This window comes from Suricata suricatta, chromosome 7, assembly GCF_006229205.1.
Source record: "Suricata suricatta isolate VVHF042 chromosome 7, meerkat_22Aug2017_6uvM2_HiC, whole genome shotgun sequence".
NCBI lineage: Eukaryota > Metazoa > Chordata > Mammalia > Carnivora > Herpestidae > Suricata > Suricata suricatta.
The window spans coordinates 25559157-25578010 of record NC_043706.1 but is presented as its reverse complement, the minus strand read 5'-3'; positions in this window follow the sequence as shown (position 1 = coordinate 25578010).

Below are 18854 nucleotides of genomic sequence, written 5' to 3'. Positions count from 1 at the left end.
CCTTTCTCAGCCTGGTTTGTGCCCACACCTGCCATCAGCCTCTTCATCAACTATCCCCAACTCAATAGGTTTGGAGGATGGCAAGAAAAAATTTGTTCTGTCAGGACTGTGCCAATGAAATTTGGTCAAGGGTTTCTGCAGTTAAAAAAATTGTTTTAAGGAAAATTCTAAGCACGTGCAAAAGAAAGCCTGCGTGTACCCATCACCCAGTTTCAATAATTATCAAAGTGTGGCCACTTTGATAATTTGAAAGAATATTACCCCAATCCACTCTCCCTTGCCCGGAACCATTTTGAAGTAAATTCCAGGCTTCATATAATTTCATTCATAAAGGTTTCCGATGACATCTCTAAAAGATAAGAACTCATAAATATAAAGATGTAAATCTGTTATCACATGTTAACAATATTAACAGTGATCTTTATTATCATCTGATGGCTACTCCTGTTCACATTTCTAATTGTTTTATCAATGTCTTTTATTATTCTATTAGTTTGTCTGAATCATGGATCCAAACAAGTTTCAAACATTGCGTTTTGTCAAGATGTTTCTTTTAATCTATGGATTTCCTCACCCCATCTCTCTTTTCCTTTTCCTCTCTGGAGATGTATTTGTTGAAGAAACTGAGTTTCTCCATACTGTCTTATAGAGTTTCCGATTGCCTCAATTTTGTTAATTGCATCTCAATAGTAAACATATTTATCTGTTAAATTGGAAACTGAATCAGCCAATGCATTTGTAAATATAAAGATATCTGGAAGCTCAAACCCTGGGGTTTAACTACACTGGGTTTTAAATAAACCAAGTTCGGTCCTCTGGATGAAGCCTCAGGTGGAGTGTTCTGGAGAAGTGAACCTCACTGCAGCAGGGACTTCTGAATTTGGTCTTCAGGAAGGTTTGAGAGTAGTGGATCTCAAAGAAGAATGTTGGGGTTAGAAGGATAAGGGAAATTCAGACAAGACATCCACTTCATGGCGTTTGAAAGTTTTATAATGAGAATATATTTAAGCAGTATTTATGAAATACAAAAATGAGTGTAAAAATAAAGAAAGAAAAAAATGAAGATGGTATATCAGACAGCTTGGCAAATGCTAGATATATGTGGTTTGGAGATGGGGATGTGAGCATAAGGCACAATAAGAGAAACTGAAAGGCATTAAGCAACTAAAAACAAACAAACAAACAAACAAACAAACAAACAAACCCAGAAAGCTTTCTGCATTAGCCTGCATTTCTTTCTTGGGCTAGAGGGACAGTAGAGAAGAGGACCTGGACATTCTTTGGTCTTTCCCCTTTTGCCAGAGCTGTGGGCATGTCATTCCCTGAGCAAGTATTTTAATCTTCTACCTCATTCTGTTGTGCTTTTTTAGGGTCCAGATCCCCCATATCTCACCAGAAATTAGGAGTCACATAGAAGTGAAAAATCATCAGCTCTACTGGAAAGTGCATCTTGGACCAGTAGCCACAAGACTTTTATTTACTTATTTTTTAACAGTTTATTGTCAAATTGGTTTCCATACAACACCCAGTGCTCTTCCCCATAAGTGCCCTCCTCCATCCCCACCACTTCTTTTCCCCCCTCCCCCTTCCCCTTCAACCCTCAGTTCATTTTCAGTATTCAATAGTCTTTCAAGTTTTGCATCCCTCTCTCTCCCTAACTCTCTTTCCCTCTTCCCCTCCCCCTGCTCCTCCATTAGGTTTCTCCTATTTTCCTATTAGACCTGTGAGTACAAACATATGGTATCTGTCCTTCTCTGCTGACTTATTTCGCTTAGCATATACCCTCAAGGTCCATCCACTTTCCTACAAATGGCCAGATTTCATTCTTTCTCATTGCCATGTAGTACTCCATTGTGTATATATACACCACATCTTCTTGATCCACTCATCAGGTGATGGGCATTTAGGCTTTTTCCATGTTTTGGCTATTGTTGACACTGCTGCTATGAATATCGGGGTACATGTGTTCCTATGTATCAGCACGCCATAAGACTTTTAAAATAAATAACCTTGAAATGACCAAATGTCCCCACCAGCCTCAAACACAGATCTCCACCTGCCCCTGGATAGAGACTATAGAGCAGGACATCACCAACCTGATCTGTAGCTAGAGAACCCAGAAGAGGCAAAGGTTGGCTTACCCCTATGTCCTTCTCCCAAATGAGCCAATTATACAAATATTCCCATAATATACTCATTGTTTAGGGGAGAAAAGAGTGAGAGAGTGAGAAGACAGTTAGAGAGTCTTCCCATATTTTATCTCTCTAGTGGAGTGTGTAGAAATTCCATTCCTACTAGGAAAATCTAAGGAGTAGAAAATACATGTTTTCCTCAAATGTAGCCTCTATACTTCATTTGACTAACTGGAAATGTCTTCTCCTGTACCATGACTCAAAGGAGAAACAAAGTCTTTGAAATACTTCATTTTAACCCCCAAAATATGTTACCATAAAGTTACTTGGGAGCAACTCATAAGTTCATGGTCTGTGCCATGTTCAGACCCTGACTTTTGGGTATTGAGATCTCAAGGTGAATGACATAAATTTATATGAGAGCTGGTGAGTGCATTAGTAATGAGGTACTAAAGAAGTACACTGGAAGCTAGTAGAAAACCCTGAATATAGATGTTCTGATCTGATTCAAATGCCTTATTTTTTTAAATTTTATTTATAGTTGGTTTCCATATAACACCCACTGCTCTTCTCCACAAGTGCCTTCTCCATGACCCTTATTTCTAAGGCAAGTCAATCTTTCAATGGAAGGCAATACTGTTCTGTTGCATGTGGACAAGGAAATGTTAAATCTACAGTTGCGTAATCAAGATCTACCTGGATCCAGTTGCACATTCTGGTCAGTAACAACCTAAGGTATAGCTTCCCTGTCCAATGTAGGTTGTGGGGATAAAGGCTGCCAAGCCTGAGAACTTAGAGGCACCCAGAGAGTGTCTGCTTGTGTATTATCACACCTCATCAGGACATCAGGTGCTCAATTTGTAGACGAGGGAAATACAGTTTGGTTTTAGCTGAGGAATATACCATGTCCTTCTTCAAATCAAGTGGGAGTGGTGCTCAGACAGAATTTGAAATAAAAAATCCCATTTCTTATGATTTTCAACATTTTCCCAAAGAATTAAAACCATACTTTATAATATTTCAAATATAATTAAAAATAAGGGGCACCTGGGTGGCTCAGTCGGTTAAGCATCTGACTTCGCTCAGGTCATGATCTCGTGGTTTTTGAGTTTGAGCCCCACATTGGGCTCTGTGCTGACAGCTCAGAGCCTGAAGTCTGCTTCAGATTCACATCTCCCTCTCTCTCTGTCCCTCACACCTCCCACCCCTGCTCATGCTCAATCTCTTTCTCTCAAAAATAAGTAAACACTAAAAAAATTAAAAATACAATAAAATAAATCTAAAATATATCTATGTATATCTGTTAATTCATACCTGTATCCATTAACCCTAAATTTGTTACAGGCGTGAAGGGAGTAAGATTGAAACTAACCATTTTTCTTCAGCAGATATTTCTTCATACCTGAAGGCCTTTATAAGATCTAGTCTACTGAGATTCACTTCTCTTATCTTTTAAATTCAGTGGACATTTTTATTTACACAATCACTTTGCTTTTCAAGTCCTTGGGTTTTAACTTGCATCTTTCATGTCTTCAGAACTGCAGGGGCTCTTGAGTTTCCATCTTTAGGCTTTTGAGAATTTCCAGGTCCTAAGGTTCCATGGTTGTCCCTTTTTGAGCCTGCAACTCTATCTCCTTTCTTTGCCTCATTAACTGCCATTGTCAGTTAATTTATTCATGTAAATGAAAGAATCTCAAAAGAAAACATACCAACTAAATCACAGCAGAGCAGAGAAATAAAGGAGGAGTTTGTGATAATGTTATGGTAATATCATTTTGATTGTTCAAAGAACATTATTTTTCCCCAAGGCTATGAACAAAGGCTGTTGATTTGCATAGATGGGCAGTACTCTGTTGGAATATTGTTCTTTATTTTAATTTTATGATTGCAACTTCTTGGGTTAAGTCATCTCAAGGCACAAGTACAGAGGAATAACAATTAGTTAATTGAAATACGTGACTGGTATAAAATTACCAGTTTAAAAATCAGTAAAACATATACAGATCTTTCTTATTTATACAAATTAGGATTGAAAGGTTATGTTGTCTTGGCCAAGGACCCAGTTGCAAAAGTAGAGAGTAATTCAACCGTGTGTAATTCCCCAGTTCAAGCTGTGATGATGGATGTCCACTGCATTTATTTTATTTTGACATGAAGTGGCTAACCTAAGCACAAATGTTTGATAACAACAGTGTATGTAGCAGCCCTGGAAATATGAAGCTTGTTCACGATCTCAGAATTGCCTTTTTGTAGCAATAAAAGCCAGAGAAGGAGGAAGAGAAGAAGAAAGAGAAGCAAAAGAAGAAGGAGGAGAAGGAAAAATCCTCGGCATAATTGTTTATGGGCAGGCAATTTTTATTAAAACAAGACTTGGATCAACTCTGGAAAGCTTGATAAATCCCTGATAAGGTGCCCAGATGTTCTAATGAACTTTCTAGGGGGTTTTGTCATTTCAAGTTTATGTGTTTTGCCTGAGGGCCAAAGACTGGGACATTCTCAGCATCTGCTGTTGATTCTTCAAAGAAGCCCCCTTCTCACCTCTGGACATTGAGTTCCTGCTGGAGAGGCGGCAAATTGGATCAGCCTGATAGAAACTGTAGTCAAGCCTGGAAGCAGTGTTCCTGCCCACTTTTCCAGGAACAGTGTTCCAAGAAAGAAAAGATTCTTGGGGCCTTTCTACCACCTGACAGTAATGGGCATGTGTGCAGAGAGAGCACAGGGTGCCTTCTAAAACCCCCATGTATTTTCAAGTCTGCTCCTTGAAGGCCTGAGCAATGGGAAGATTCACTCAAAAGCCATTCATCCGCAACTGGTTGGTTGATATCGTAGGCTTTTGAGATTTAGAGATAAATAGAGCAGGGTCTCTGTTCTTGAGGAGCTTACAAGCATATAGAAGAGATGTATGTAAACTGACAAAGACTGGCATTCCAGAAGCGTGATTAGGGCATTATCTTCCTAAGGTTCCCAGATCCTCAGCCTGAAGTTCTTATCATTAGGTTTGATAGTTTCTGATGCATGGACTACTAGACCTATTTAATTCATTTCACTGAAGAAAGATTTGTCATTAATCATTTGCCCTTATCTGATTGCTTTAAATTTTATAAAATACAATTGAGTGGAAGAAAATAACTTGGATAATGTAACAGGATTTCGGTAATCTGACCTATGAAATGATTTTTTTAAAAGCTAGTTCTTAACTGGGAATGGGTTCAAAGTATACCAAAGAAACTCTGTTGTCCTACCCAATGAACATCAAGTTTCTTCATTGAATTTAGAGATATTTTACTTCTAGTGAAGGCATGTGTTTAAAAAGTTGGATCAGGCTTTGTTTAAAAATTTTTTAATGCTTTTTATTTATTTTTGAGAGACAGAGAGAAACAGCATGAACAGGGGAGGGTCAGAGAGAGAGGGAGACACAGAATCTGAAGCAGGCTCCAGGCTCTGAACTAGCTGTCAGCACAGAGCCCGACGTGGGGCTCGAACCCACGAACCATGAGATCATGACCTGAACCGAAGCCAACTGAGCCACCCAGGCACCCCATGATCAGGCTTTGTTTAATGTCAACAACAAAAAGGTGGATTTACATCAGAATTAGTTAGTCTATCCTACTGTCCTTAATGCTATACTGCTGTTAAATTCATTTAATGCAATAATAGACTGATAGATCTGCAAGGAAGCTTAATCCCAAGATAGCAAATCATTTTTACTTCAAAAGCAACCACTAGTTGGTTGGTAGCAGCTGCTTGGAGTCCTGGGATTAGAAGGATTCTGAGTTCATGTGAACTTAGTGTCATGATTGATTAATGATGTCTGCCTTGGACATGGACATGGGGAAGGATGACAATGCCTCAGGAAACATACACCCAGAGTTCATTGACTTACAAAAAGTCCCATGTGAGCTAGTTGCAGAGAATAGACTAGAACTTGTTTTTACCCGGAAGTAAGAGTCAGACAGAGGAACAAGGAGTTAACATGATTATATACACCAATCAGCTCTGGCTGTGTAGTAGCACATCATGGAAGTGTTATGGATCCAGTGGAATTTACTATCCATTGGAGGCATTTTCTTGGAAGTGAATAGGGTCAGGGAGAGCAGAACTTGACCTAAAGTTTAGAGAATGAGGGGAGGGATGTGCTCCGGTAAAAGTATTCCTTGCACGAGTGACTGGTAATTAGTCACACTTGGTTCCAACCCAGTTCCAAACCTGGCTTATCTTTAACACCCACTCTACCTCAAGACAAACAATATAAAAGAGAGAAAAACACTCTGGGGTCATTTGGAAAGACGTCACAGCTTGAGTGACAAAGGCAGAAACGCAATAGAGCCAAGAGAGGGAACTGAGTGTTGGGCCTCTCCTGCGTGTTTCGCATCTCCCTGATGCACAAGTACTCTTGTTAGACATTCCAAGTCAGGATTTAGAGACTGGTATTTTGTTCCAGAAAGATCTTTATCCTGCAATATCTCCTGATTAAGTAGTTTGCCCCAAAATGTCAAGAAACATTCAGAATTCCAACATCTGAATTGAACTGAAAAGAGTTGCATATTTGGGAAAAAGAAATAATTCCATTGTGGGGTTTCTACTCTCAGTAGCAAACTTTGAAGTCTAGAAAAATAAAAATAAAAAAACAAAAAAACCAAAAATTGTGTTGGATCCTAATGGAACAACAGACGAAACTATGAGAAAAGTGAAGTACACACCAACACTTACTGAGTCTAAATTGCTAGTATTATAATCTGCCTGATCAAAATGATATTTCTGAATTCCATTCTGAATTGTTCTTATTAAATAAATTTAACAGGCAACATTGTGTAAATATTAGGTGTACAGGGTGTTACTTTGATATATTTTTATATTGTCACTTAAGTGCATATGTAGTGATAGTTGTCATATTACAGAATCATAATATAATATTAGTGTCTGTATTCATTATACTATGCATTAGATCTTCATGGACTATTTAATATTTGTTTTAAATTTGTACCCTTAAACACCTCAAATTTATTCCCTCACCATTCCTTCATAATCACCATTTATTTTACTCTGTTTTGAAATACCGTTCTAAGAGGTTATGGAATATGGTTCTTAATGTTTCAGTTAACAGGTGTTGAAAGCTACCTGGTCTGATAAGATGCTCCTCTCTGTAACTTAGTTCTGATTTACATCTCAGTTGCCCTTTTCCACTACCCTACAGGCCCAAACTTTACCTATCCATTCTTCCCCTGATCAAATTCTCTTTTATGAAGGCTTCCCTCATAATCTCACTTGCTGAAGCTCTCTTTCCATTTTTTGAAAAGCCGTCACATTTGTCCTGCACTTATTTAAAAAAAAATTTTAACGTTTATTTTTGAGAGAGAGACACACACAGAGCATGAGTGGGGGAGCATCAGAGAGAGAGGGAGACACAGAATCAGAAGCAGTCTCCAGGCTCTGAGCTATCAGCACAGAGCCTGACAGGGGGCTCCAACCCATGAACGGTGAGATCATGACCTGAGCTGAAGTCGGCCACTTAACCGACTGAGCCACCTAGGTGCCCCTCCTGCACTTATTTTTAATGCCACTTACCACTTGTATAATATAGTTACTTCGGCTACAGGTCTGGGGTGCAATGAGTATATTGGTCTTAGAGTGCTCATGAAGCTAACTTTGTGTTTTCTGATTGATAAATTATGGTACCAAGGGACTCCTATTTTTCTGCAGGAAGATTTTCCCCAACTTTTGTGCCCTTGGGGCTTGAGAATTTTCCCTTTGCAGGGGAGACTTCAATTTCCTGCAGAACTCTGAAGTCTCCAGGTTCTGGGTGTCTGATGTTCTGCAACAGGTATTTAATTCTGTAAATAGTTGACACCCCAAACCCAGACTGTCTGGTGCTGTCAGTCAATATTCCCCCATTAACAGGAATCCTTCACCATAATGGACCTAAAGAAAGAGAGGTCTATTCTGTGGAGGGGTTCCTCCACTAGATCCCATAGCAAGTCTGACTATGCCCCAGTTCTGTCACATTTCTCTGTGAGATGTTGTGAAGTTCATGGGGACCTGTGCTTTCTCTTCTCTTTTATATCCTTGGCTGAATAATGTTTTCTAGTAAAGCCTATTCCTTATCTTATATTGTGAAACTTCTGTACTTTCTCCTGAAGTTCCATCATTGACCAGTGGTGACTCAGACAGGATCCTCCTGAGATCAACGAGACCCACCTTGCACTACAGTATCTCATCTTTCCTAGTGACAGCATGTATTTAGCCTCAGTAGCCATTCTCTCATAGTAAGGAATCTGAAGGAAAAAGATGTGTGGAGATCCCAGAAGAGCACAGAGTTGCAGTGACAATAACAGCAATGGCTAGATGAAGGGTAAGAGTCACATAGAAATACCTCAATGACAAATTCACAAGATAAGCCCCAGAACTGAGTGCTGGTCCTAATACTGCACAGCTTAAACAAAGACAAAATGTCTCCATTTTGGGAATAAAGTGTTTTTCCTGCCTACTACAACTTAAAGTTCTTAGGTCTTCTCAATCTGTCTGCTAGGTTGACTACTTTTCCTTCAATGTTCTCTTTCCTTCAGCTTCCATGAATGTACCCTAGTTAAATTTTGCCCACACTCTGAAGACTCTCTTTTTCTTTCTCCATTTGCTTTTTTTGACAACTTCTCCTTTTCCTAGGTAAACTTGTGCACCCCACTGTTCTGGAAAGACTGACTTTAGACTGCATTTCATCCACTTTTTGGGATGACCAGTGCAGTGCCAGGATCCCAGCTGGTATTTGCTAAAATTAGTCAAAGAGTAAAACAAAGACATACATTGAAAAGTATGAAGTACCATGATAAAGTAATATTAAAATCTTGTGTTATGTCTGGATACTCTAGTGACATATGAGGGCAAAGTTAGAGACTTGTGAACACTTGCGGAATGATGAATTTCCCTCAGTGTACGTGTGATGGCCATAAGAATGTGCCTCATAGACCTTAACTCCAAGTGTACAACAGGCCAAAGCCCAGCTGCTGGCTCTGAAAACCATCCACCTTTCCTCTGACCCCATGCTTCCACAGACTGCTCTCAGCCAATGACTGTACAGCAGGAATACTGAGGCAGGTCTGTCCTTGGGAGACCCAGGACTGCTCTGATGGGCAACATTGTTTGGAGGACTCCCTGATGACCTTGTAGAAAGATCCTCAGATTGAGGAGCAGTAGAGCACACTGCCACCAACTTCTGCTTCCTCTTTCCTCAGTCAGCCTTGCGTCACACTCTCATGGTGCTCCCAGACCTCCACCACTCTCCCATTTTTATAGTGTTTTTCCTATAAAGTCCTTGCAAACCCCACTCTTGGACAGTAACTTAAACAGTTGGCCAATGTCATAGGAGTACAAGATAAATCAAGTTTGCAAGGTAATTAAAAATTCTTTAAATGTGCACAGGAAAAATGTAATAGGATGTGAGTGAAGACATATGAAAAGCACATTGTAACATTTTCTTTCAGCCAGCTCAAGCAACTCTACTTTAGAAAATCATTGCAGGATACTTGTGAGGAAATTCAGGTGATCAAATGACTGTCTAGAACTCTACACAGAAACCAATGCTTGAAATCCACTATGTGTTCCCAGAACTATTATTGATTGAAACAGCAACTTTAAGTTATATGGTGAAAAGGCTGAGTCAGCTGAGAAGAGCTGTTCAAACTAACCATTTGTTCAGTGGGGTGTTCATAGAAAGAGGGTGTTCACAGAAAAAAGGTAGAGGGGAACTTATGTGTTCACCCCATAGGTGAGATTTTTCACAGTATCTCCATGAAGCATTTATTATTATCCCCACTTTGCATGTATGGAAACAGGAGCTCAGGGTAGTTAACTTACATAGGTAGTCAGTAGAATTTGGCTCCATGGCTGTCTTGCTTCCACCTTTCTGCATTCACACCTCCAGGGACCTTTGTAATTGCCCTCTCAGACATTGTGTTTGGACATTTCCCAGGTGGTTTTGGGAAGAGCAGCTTACCGGATGAGAAGCTGCTAAATTGTCTTGCATTGGACAGAGAGAATCTGTGTCCCATTCATTTCTCTGCCTTAAGCACCCATCCCCTGCCTGGCACAGATGAGATCCTTTATAATGTTGCTGAATCAAAGTGATTTGAGTGGCAATTTAATTCAGTTTTCCTATTTATTTTTTTCTTCTTTAGGTGTTTTTTGGCTTGATTTTCCTTCAAGCTTTGAACTTGTGGTTCTCTGCTGTTTTCAAAGGCTAGACGAGTTCAGGAACAACATGATTGCCATGATCTGGGATGCATTTGCCAAACTATATACCCTGTTCTTTGGCCTCTAAAATATAGTCAATCAGCAAATCAGGTTGTCTGTCTTTGTGGTCTGGTTTATACCCAAATAACCCATAAAAATCCTAATAGTCCTAAATGGTACAATTTATTCTGTTGGGTGAGGTATGTTAAAAAGTTGACCCTTTTGTCCATACTTTGAGAAAGGTTGTTTTAAAAATGTTTAAAAGCATATTTCTTTCTTAATACAAATGAGATAAGTTCATTGTAGAAACATTAGATATAAGCAAAATGAAGACAATGTAAATGCATCCATGATGTCACCATCCAGGAATAACCATTATTTCTACCTTGAGAATACTCTTCCAGTCCTCTGATATGGCCCTGGTGCTCTAATATCATAGCACTGGCATTTCTCTCCATGACACATGGGTTATTTGTGATTTGGAAATACTCAGAACAAATATTGGTTAATATCTGTTCTTCTACTTGTGAGATATAGGTGATAAATTCTTCATATCTTTAATTGGGGTATTCTGTATTTAGATATTGTTATTTACCTTTTTCATCAGTTTATACATACTACTTCACAATATCTTTTCTTTTTAACCTAAAATCATGTCGTGAACATTTTTCTGTGTGAATATATGATAACCTACACCATCATTTAAAATGGCAGAATGGTGGAATGTGCTATTAGTTAACCAATCATCTGTTCCTGGATATTTAGTTGTAGATTCATCCCTCCTCCACCTCCACCACATTCTTTGCAGTTATGAACAATGCTTCTAGGAAAATCATTCCACTAAATATTTAGGGTTTTTCCCCCACTAAGATATAGTCCTTAAAATAGAATTTCTGTGTCAAAGTGTATCCACATTTCTAAGGCTTAAAATACTTTTGCAAATATCCTCACAGAAAAATTGTTCTTACTAACGGTCCCAAAATTTATGAAAGTTCCCATTTTTCCATAACACACTCCTGCAAACACACATATATATGTGTGTGTGTGTGTGTATATATATATATATATATTTAAATTCCCACTTTGATAGAAATTATTTTATTTTTAAAAGTTAGGAATGCTATTGGTCCTTGTTACTTTTCTCCCCCATGGTTGGTTTGCTTAAAAAATGAACCTGTTCTTAAGAAGGAATTCCTGAGTCTTTGATGTCCCCAACTAGAAATGCTATTTTAAAGTATAGGCTTTTGGGATGCCTGGGTGGCTCAGTTGATTGAGTGACCCACTCCTGATTTCAGCTCAGGTCATGATTCCAGGGTCATGGGATAAAGCCCTCCATTGAGCTCTGTGCTGAGTATGGACCCTGCTTGAGTTTCTCTCTCTCTCTCTCTCTCTCTCTCTCTCTCTCTCTCTTTGCCTCTCTCCCCTGCTCACGTTTTTCTCTCTAAAGTAACAAAAATTTAAATATAAGTTTTATTATTATTCAAGTCAACAGATTAGAGGCGAGGTCAACAGATTAGATGGCTGCTGCCATTGAAGATAAAATTTGTTGCTCACAGTCCCCAGGGGAGGAGTCACACCACACCACCCAGGCTACACAAGAAAGCACCAGGGGCAGTCAAAGGGGTATGTGGCAAGACATTTTATTGTGGTTTCTGTGAGAAGGAGTGAATGAGACAGGGTAAGCAGGCTCAAGATTGACAAGGTTGAAAATTTTTGGCGGACTCTGGAGCATAGGGAGTATCTCTAGTTGTCTGGTATCTGGCCCCAAGTGTTTAGGTGGGTGGACATGGCCCAGAGTATGAGAACCCCACAGAGGAGGGTGTGAGCTCTAGATTGGTTGGCTTTCAGTGCACTATCTCTAGGAATGGGCTCACCCTGAGTGGGGAAGTCTTTCCAGAATCAATAAGGACCCAAGACATTAAAGTATATCAGAATACAGAAAATAAAAGGCATGGTTAATATAGCCTGGCTCATAGATGGTTTGTGTTGACAGATTGCACAAATGTATAAAACGATGTACAGTCAAGTGGGATGGCTTAGGCTGTCACTCCTTCCTTTATTGTAATAAGGAGAGCAAGATTTGTTGTCATCACTGCTACAGGCCCAAGTTGGAGAATGAAGGCAACTTGTTGTCAGGATCCCCTGTGCACCACTATACACCTGGGTGGGCCCCGGGCAATGCCCCACCTTCTGTCACAGAGATCACTGGTGATAATAAGATGGAGCTGCGGGAATACATTTCCTAAAATGTGAGCAATGCTATTGTACTCCTAACTACTATTTACCATGGGAATGCTCAAAATCTCTTTAAACAGTAGGATGAAGTCTTGCTATTTAGAATTCATTTTTTTCCTTACTACATATTCTAATTTTGAGAAATTTCTTATACATTCTATTTAGCCAAGGCTCTTTGCCAAGGAGTGTCCATTAACTCTACAGCTATTTGAGGCCATGATTGCTGTGAGCTTAGTTTTTTCAATTCCTCTTCCACTTCACCCACTCCTTCTGAAAAATGCAGTTAATTGATGGTGAATTAGGCCACAGAAGCCTATTATTGGAAGTGATGGAATACAGAAGGATTTATGGGCTAGATTTTTTTTCTTCTTCAAGAATTACAAGCTAACCCCAAATTATAGCAAGAATGCTTAAGGTTCAATAATTAAAAGCAAAAGGCAGTCCCCTTGCAAAAAAACCCAGTGTGGTCTGGAAGATATCTTTCAAATTAAAGCGGACTGTGTAACTCCCAAATATTATGGATACAAATTAGCTATATTTGATCACTGGATCTTATTTACTCTAATTGTCTTCATTTCTGTGGTTTCCTTGTGCATTTGGTTTAGAGCACACTTGGTATAGTAGCTCAGTGTTGGGGTCTGCGGTGCTGTTGAGAGCTGGCTTCAGATTACAAGAGAGAAGACTTTGTCAGGAGATATGTGTTTTTCCTCAAAGGCATAGAAATCTTATAAATCCAGACCAAAGATATGTTAAAAACCAACAAATTTTGTTATGTGGAATATTTTGCTTATTTCCAGGAATGATTGATGCGAACCTGAGAATTTGAAATTTGAGGAGCCAAGCAACCAGGAATTAGGAACTTATCTAAAACTTAGGAACAAACTCCAGACCACTGTAGTTGAGAAACTGAGTTAGAAATCTCCTGAGAAGTGGCTTTCCCACAAGATTTCTGATGCTTCTTAGTTCTGAATGAATGAGAAATATGGCAAGAATGTACCATTGCTTTTGGTATCTTTTGTCCCTTTCTCTGGTTTTGGGTAAAAGTAGGAAACCAAGGGATGAAAACAGACAAATAAACAAGTGTCCCTCAAGGGAACTATTTTAGGGTTTCAGGGCCATGCTGGTTTGGATTGTGGGGAATGTCGAAGGCCAGTTCTCTTCTCCAAGCTTTTTTAAATTTTTCTTGTTCCCAGAACTTCTGCTTGTAGTGGATGTAGCACCGATTATTACAATAGATGGCTTGGCAAGCTCTTCCCTCTGGAGACCTGAATTCAAATTCTTGCCTGCTTCAGAAGGGAAAAAAGTCTGGTGGTCTTGATCCAGACTCTTGTGGGCATCTGTCCACATAACCTTTGCGTGTGCACGTGTGTGTGCACACACACACACACACACACACACACACACACACACACACACACACTATACATTCCATTCTGTTGAGTTGGTGGACATCCCTAGGAAAATCCCAGAACAGGAATGGAAGAAGTGCTATGTGGGAAATGCTTTATCACGTTTGCGTCTAGCCAGAAATTGGTCCTTCATGTTTGATGAGCACCATGCCTCAACCATATACTGAAAACATTGGCAGGAATAAATGCTGCGTGATGTGTGAGCCACATGTACAGTGCCACAGGCACAACATGGACAGGAAGCAGAGCAATTTATGTGCCCAGGAGCCAGTGTGTGTGTGTGAGTGTGTGTGTACATAAGTGTGTGCATGGATGAATGTGTGTGTGTGTACATGCGTGTAAGATGGTATTATAGTAATTTTAGAGGGATTATTGACTTCATAATGAATCCCAAAAAGCTGGTTGAGTATCTCTGACAAACTAAGAATTCTTGCACCAATCTTTCTATGACAAATCAGGTTTGCTCTGAAATGTTTGATTCCTGGGGAAATACATTTCATTTACTTGTCTGTGGACAAATGGTACAGTAACCACAGATGTTCATGCATCCAGCTTCAAGGATGGCCCCAGCCCAGATGCCTACACCTGACTCCTGTTCTGGCCATGCTGGACATGGATGGATTAGCCCTAAGATGAGGCCTCTTGTCTTCTTGCAGTGGGGGGCTCCTGGCGGTAGGTGAGGCGAGGGGATCAGCTTGCTCCAGTTATTTCCCTAGAACTCCAAGCTCATTCCCCACCCCCCTCTCTCTTTTTCTCCAGAACAAAACTCAATATTATAGATACAAGGAAGAGTTTTTAATTATTTTTTTTCTATCCATATCAGTCAGTGGGATCTCACAAGCTTTTTTGATTGGATTTTGAGACAAAGTTTGTCAATCTTAATAAGGTTTATATTGTTGTCAACCAGGAGACAAAGGGGTGAGGGAAGAATTTGGCTGGAAGAAGGGAAGTGAGATTTGCTAAAACTAGTTAAGGAAATGTCCATCCAAATGTTCGGTTCTCCCATGGCCATTTGGGGGCAGAGAGTTCTATAAAGATCATGACACTTTACAACTGTTTTCATGAGGAATTTGTTTAAAATCATACTTGATTTAACAATTTTTTGCGTTAAGATGGTAGTAATTTAAGATCAATGTAGTTATTACTATGCCCTCTATTCTTTTAATTTTCTTTTTATTTGCTAGAAAACTTTGCTCTACTTCCATTAGTCATAATTTATTATTATTTATTTGGTTTGTGACAATAATCTTTGTTAAAAATAAATTATATTTGAGCTTATTACATAGTCCAGTATCCAGTGACAAAAATTAATATCTACCTCTCCCTCTCTCACTCATTCTCTCCCTAATACTTGCTTAGTTACATTATTTTAAGCTGATGACATTTATTTAGTTCTTGCTTGTCTTCAACTTGCAGTAACATATTTCATAAAATGTATCTTAAAAATTTTATAGCCCATAGATTTAAAGCCTCACAAAATCAATGATTTCTATAGGTTCATCAGTTTTAATTCTAGACGTGTGTCTGCCACTAAGAAGCTTATTAAACCAATAAGCATAAATGGATCTGTTTGTTTTTGATAAAATGCGCAGATCCAGCATATGTGGGTACAGGTAGCACATCCGCCTTTCTGCATCACTATTCAGAGGTGAATGCTTGTTTGAAATAAAGTATTGAGTTGGGCATCCAACTCTTGATTTCAGCTCAAGTTATGATCTCACAGTCATGGGATAGAGCCCCAGGCTCGGCTCTGTGCTGGGCATGGAGCCTGCTTGCAATTCTCTCTCTCTTTCTCTCTCTCTCACTCTCTCCCTATGCTCCTCCCCTGCTCATGCTCTCTGTCTCTCTCTTAAAAAAAATAATAGTTTTCAGAAAAGAAATAGAGTATCAAAATTACATTGCACTTCCATGAATTTATGAGTTCAGCCAAAAGAAAAAATACTGAACACTGGTCAGTTATACCCACTGATGAATGGATACCCCAGAATGAGCCATGGTGGACAGTTCTGGGTGCCTGTGCTGTCAGTTGTGATAGACCACATGTGTCTCTCAGGGTATCAACATAGCAGGAGCTAAGTGTGATTCTAGGCCTTAAAGAGAAATGCCCTTCAAACTTAGATCAACAACTTTTTTTTGGTGTTCAACCAAAGAAACCGCCAACATTTCCAACAAGGAAGGAGGTGTCCAAAGAGATGCCCAGTGTGGGGCTTTCTGAGGATTGTTCAAGATGACACCCTGTTTCTCTCTTGAGTACTGATTTTAGAAGCTAACTGTGGGTGAGTTGCAACTCGACTACAAAATCAATGACAGATGGGCAGTATTGTAAGCACAATCTGAATTTCCTGGTTAGTTTCTTTCTCACGTCTCCTTCTGTGATGTTCTTGTGATCCTTTTCTGAACTTCAGCCTACACTCAGCATGTGCCCATCACCAGCTGAGAAATCCCAATGTGAAGAGATTAGTCTGTTAAAAAGTTAGAATGGAAGTCAGCAGTGCTCAACAATTTTAGTGTGTTGCAGGGCAGCCTTTAGTGAAAGATGTCTTTAAAGCACAAAGTACTTCAGTTCTGTTACTTGTGCAATTGTCTCAGAAACTTCTCCACCAAAGTTCCCTTTTCTAAGAGTTTCTAAGGAACAGCCACATTCAACTCAAACATTCCACCTAACCTGACTGCCACTTTCAGTTTCTGCTTTCAAAGGAACCATTTTGTGAAAATATACCCTACCCTGAACTGAGCTGAGCCGTTAATATTACCAGTAGCTGTAGCTCTTATGCCATTGAGCTAGTTGCCTGCAGTGTTTCTTCAGCTTCTTTAATCATGAGCTAAGTGCTACAAATAGATCACTCAAAACTGTAGAGTGAATTTAGGCATTTCTGAACACACATGATAATGCATTTCTTTTGGGCTAAATGATCTGAATTGCCTTTTTATGGAATAAGAATGTAGGTGATAGATTGAGACTCTCAATGGTCTCTTTTTTGGTTATTATTGAGCAGTCTCCTGACAATTGCAAATCCACTTGATTCCTGGCTGACCAGAAGAGTAACGCTGTTACTTGGGCTTGCCAGTTCACGTGTTCTGGGTCATGCTGAGTTCAGAGGAGGAGCAGAGAAAGTGGTGGAGTCCTCATGGTAGCCAGACCTACCTCTCCCCAGCTCTCCAGAAGTTTCCCAATGGCTACCCTGGCCTTGCTGGTTCTTGCTTACTACCACTGGGAGCAGCATGCTATGGGAAAGGACAGCCATCCCCCACTTCCCATCCACAGGTTGCCCTGCAATTTTGTCATGAGAGGCTATGCTGTACGCACTTTGACAACAAAGAACAATTTACAGAGGAAATGCATGATAGACATAAACTTGGCATCACAGATTAAAGACAAAAGTCTTACACAATTTAAATTGATCTTCATTGGAGCTCTGCTCTCCTGGAAGTTGGGTGCTCTGGGCTGTCTGCAAATAGGCCATTAGCAAACATTAATCAATTAACATTTTCTATGTTCCTTCCTGATTGTGAGTAGGTTGCTTTTCCCCTTTTCTGGACATTCCTCACTCCTGGTTTATAAGCTAGTTTGCTGTGCAGGAAACTTTGGCCAACATTACCAGAAGCTGTCCTCAGAGCCTCCTCCCCCAAGTCTTCTGTCTCCTCATTTATGACAAAAGAGCTGCATGTATCACAGAAGGGTCAAGAGGCTCTTCTCTCCTCTCAACTCACATTCCTGCTCCAACTCAAGGCTCATTATATACATCTGGGTTCCCTCCACAATAGCAAGAATTATACTCTTCAACATATCTCTGTGGGAGGAAAAATCATACTTAAGGTTAGTGAAGAAAAATCATGTATGGGGGTACTGGATTGAAAAGTGTTCCCTCAAAATGCATGTTCACTTAGAACCTGTGAATGAGACCTTATTTAGAAATAGGATGTTTGCAGATGTAATCAAGTAAAGACGGGGTCACACCAGAGAAGGGTGAGCCATAATTCCAGTGTGACTGGTGTTCTTATAACAAGGACACGTTTGGACACAGACATGCACAGGTAGAAGGCCATGTGAGGATGGAGGGAGAGCTTCCAGCAATGTGTCCAGAAGCCAAGGACTTCTAACGATCGCCAGTAACTCCGGGGACTAAGAGGGGAGGCATGGAATAGATCCTCCCTCAGAGTTTCCAGGAGAAACCAAGCCTCTTGATACCTGGATTTCAGACTTCCAGCCTCAAGAACTGTGAGAAAGTAAGCCAGTGCTGTTTGAAGCCACTCAGCTCAAGGGTATTTGTATGGCCTCCCTAGGACGTACTGCAGGGAGTTAGGATGGTGAGTGCATGGTTAATAGCACTTATTAAGATGTCCATACTTTAAAATGAAAAAAAAATACATATAAAACACCAGTTAGAGAGATTATCAGTAGCATTTAATGCATCTGAAATTGATAGTCATGGCCACTTATAATTCCTTGCTGGATAGAGACTTTTCAGAATTTCCCCCACCATCAATTTCAATAAGATGCCTATGACTTTGTTTTCCTTTGTGTCAAATAATGTGAAGTAAGAGGCATTTTCTTCTGGGTCTACTTGATATGGAGAACTCCCTCCTCCCTTCCATGACACACAAAGTTATGCATGTTTGGAACAGGACAGTTTTAAGGTGTGGGTTAACGGCCCCTGCCTCTTTGATTCAATCTCAGATTCACTCTTGGATTTGAAATATACCACAGCGTTGCTGTCTGCTTTCTCTCTCTTTCTGTCCTAGGACTTCAGTTTCCTTTTTCTGTCTGTTCTAAGTAGTGCTAATTAGGAGCGGACATAGGTTCAAAGGATGGTGAGAAGCTAGTACGAATCATAGCATTCAGATGCTGAACACA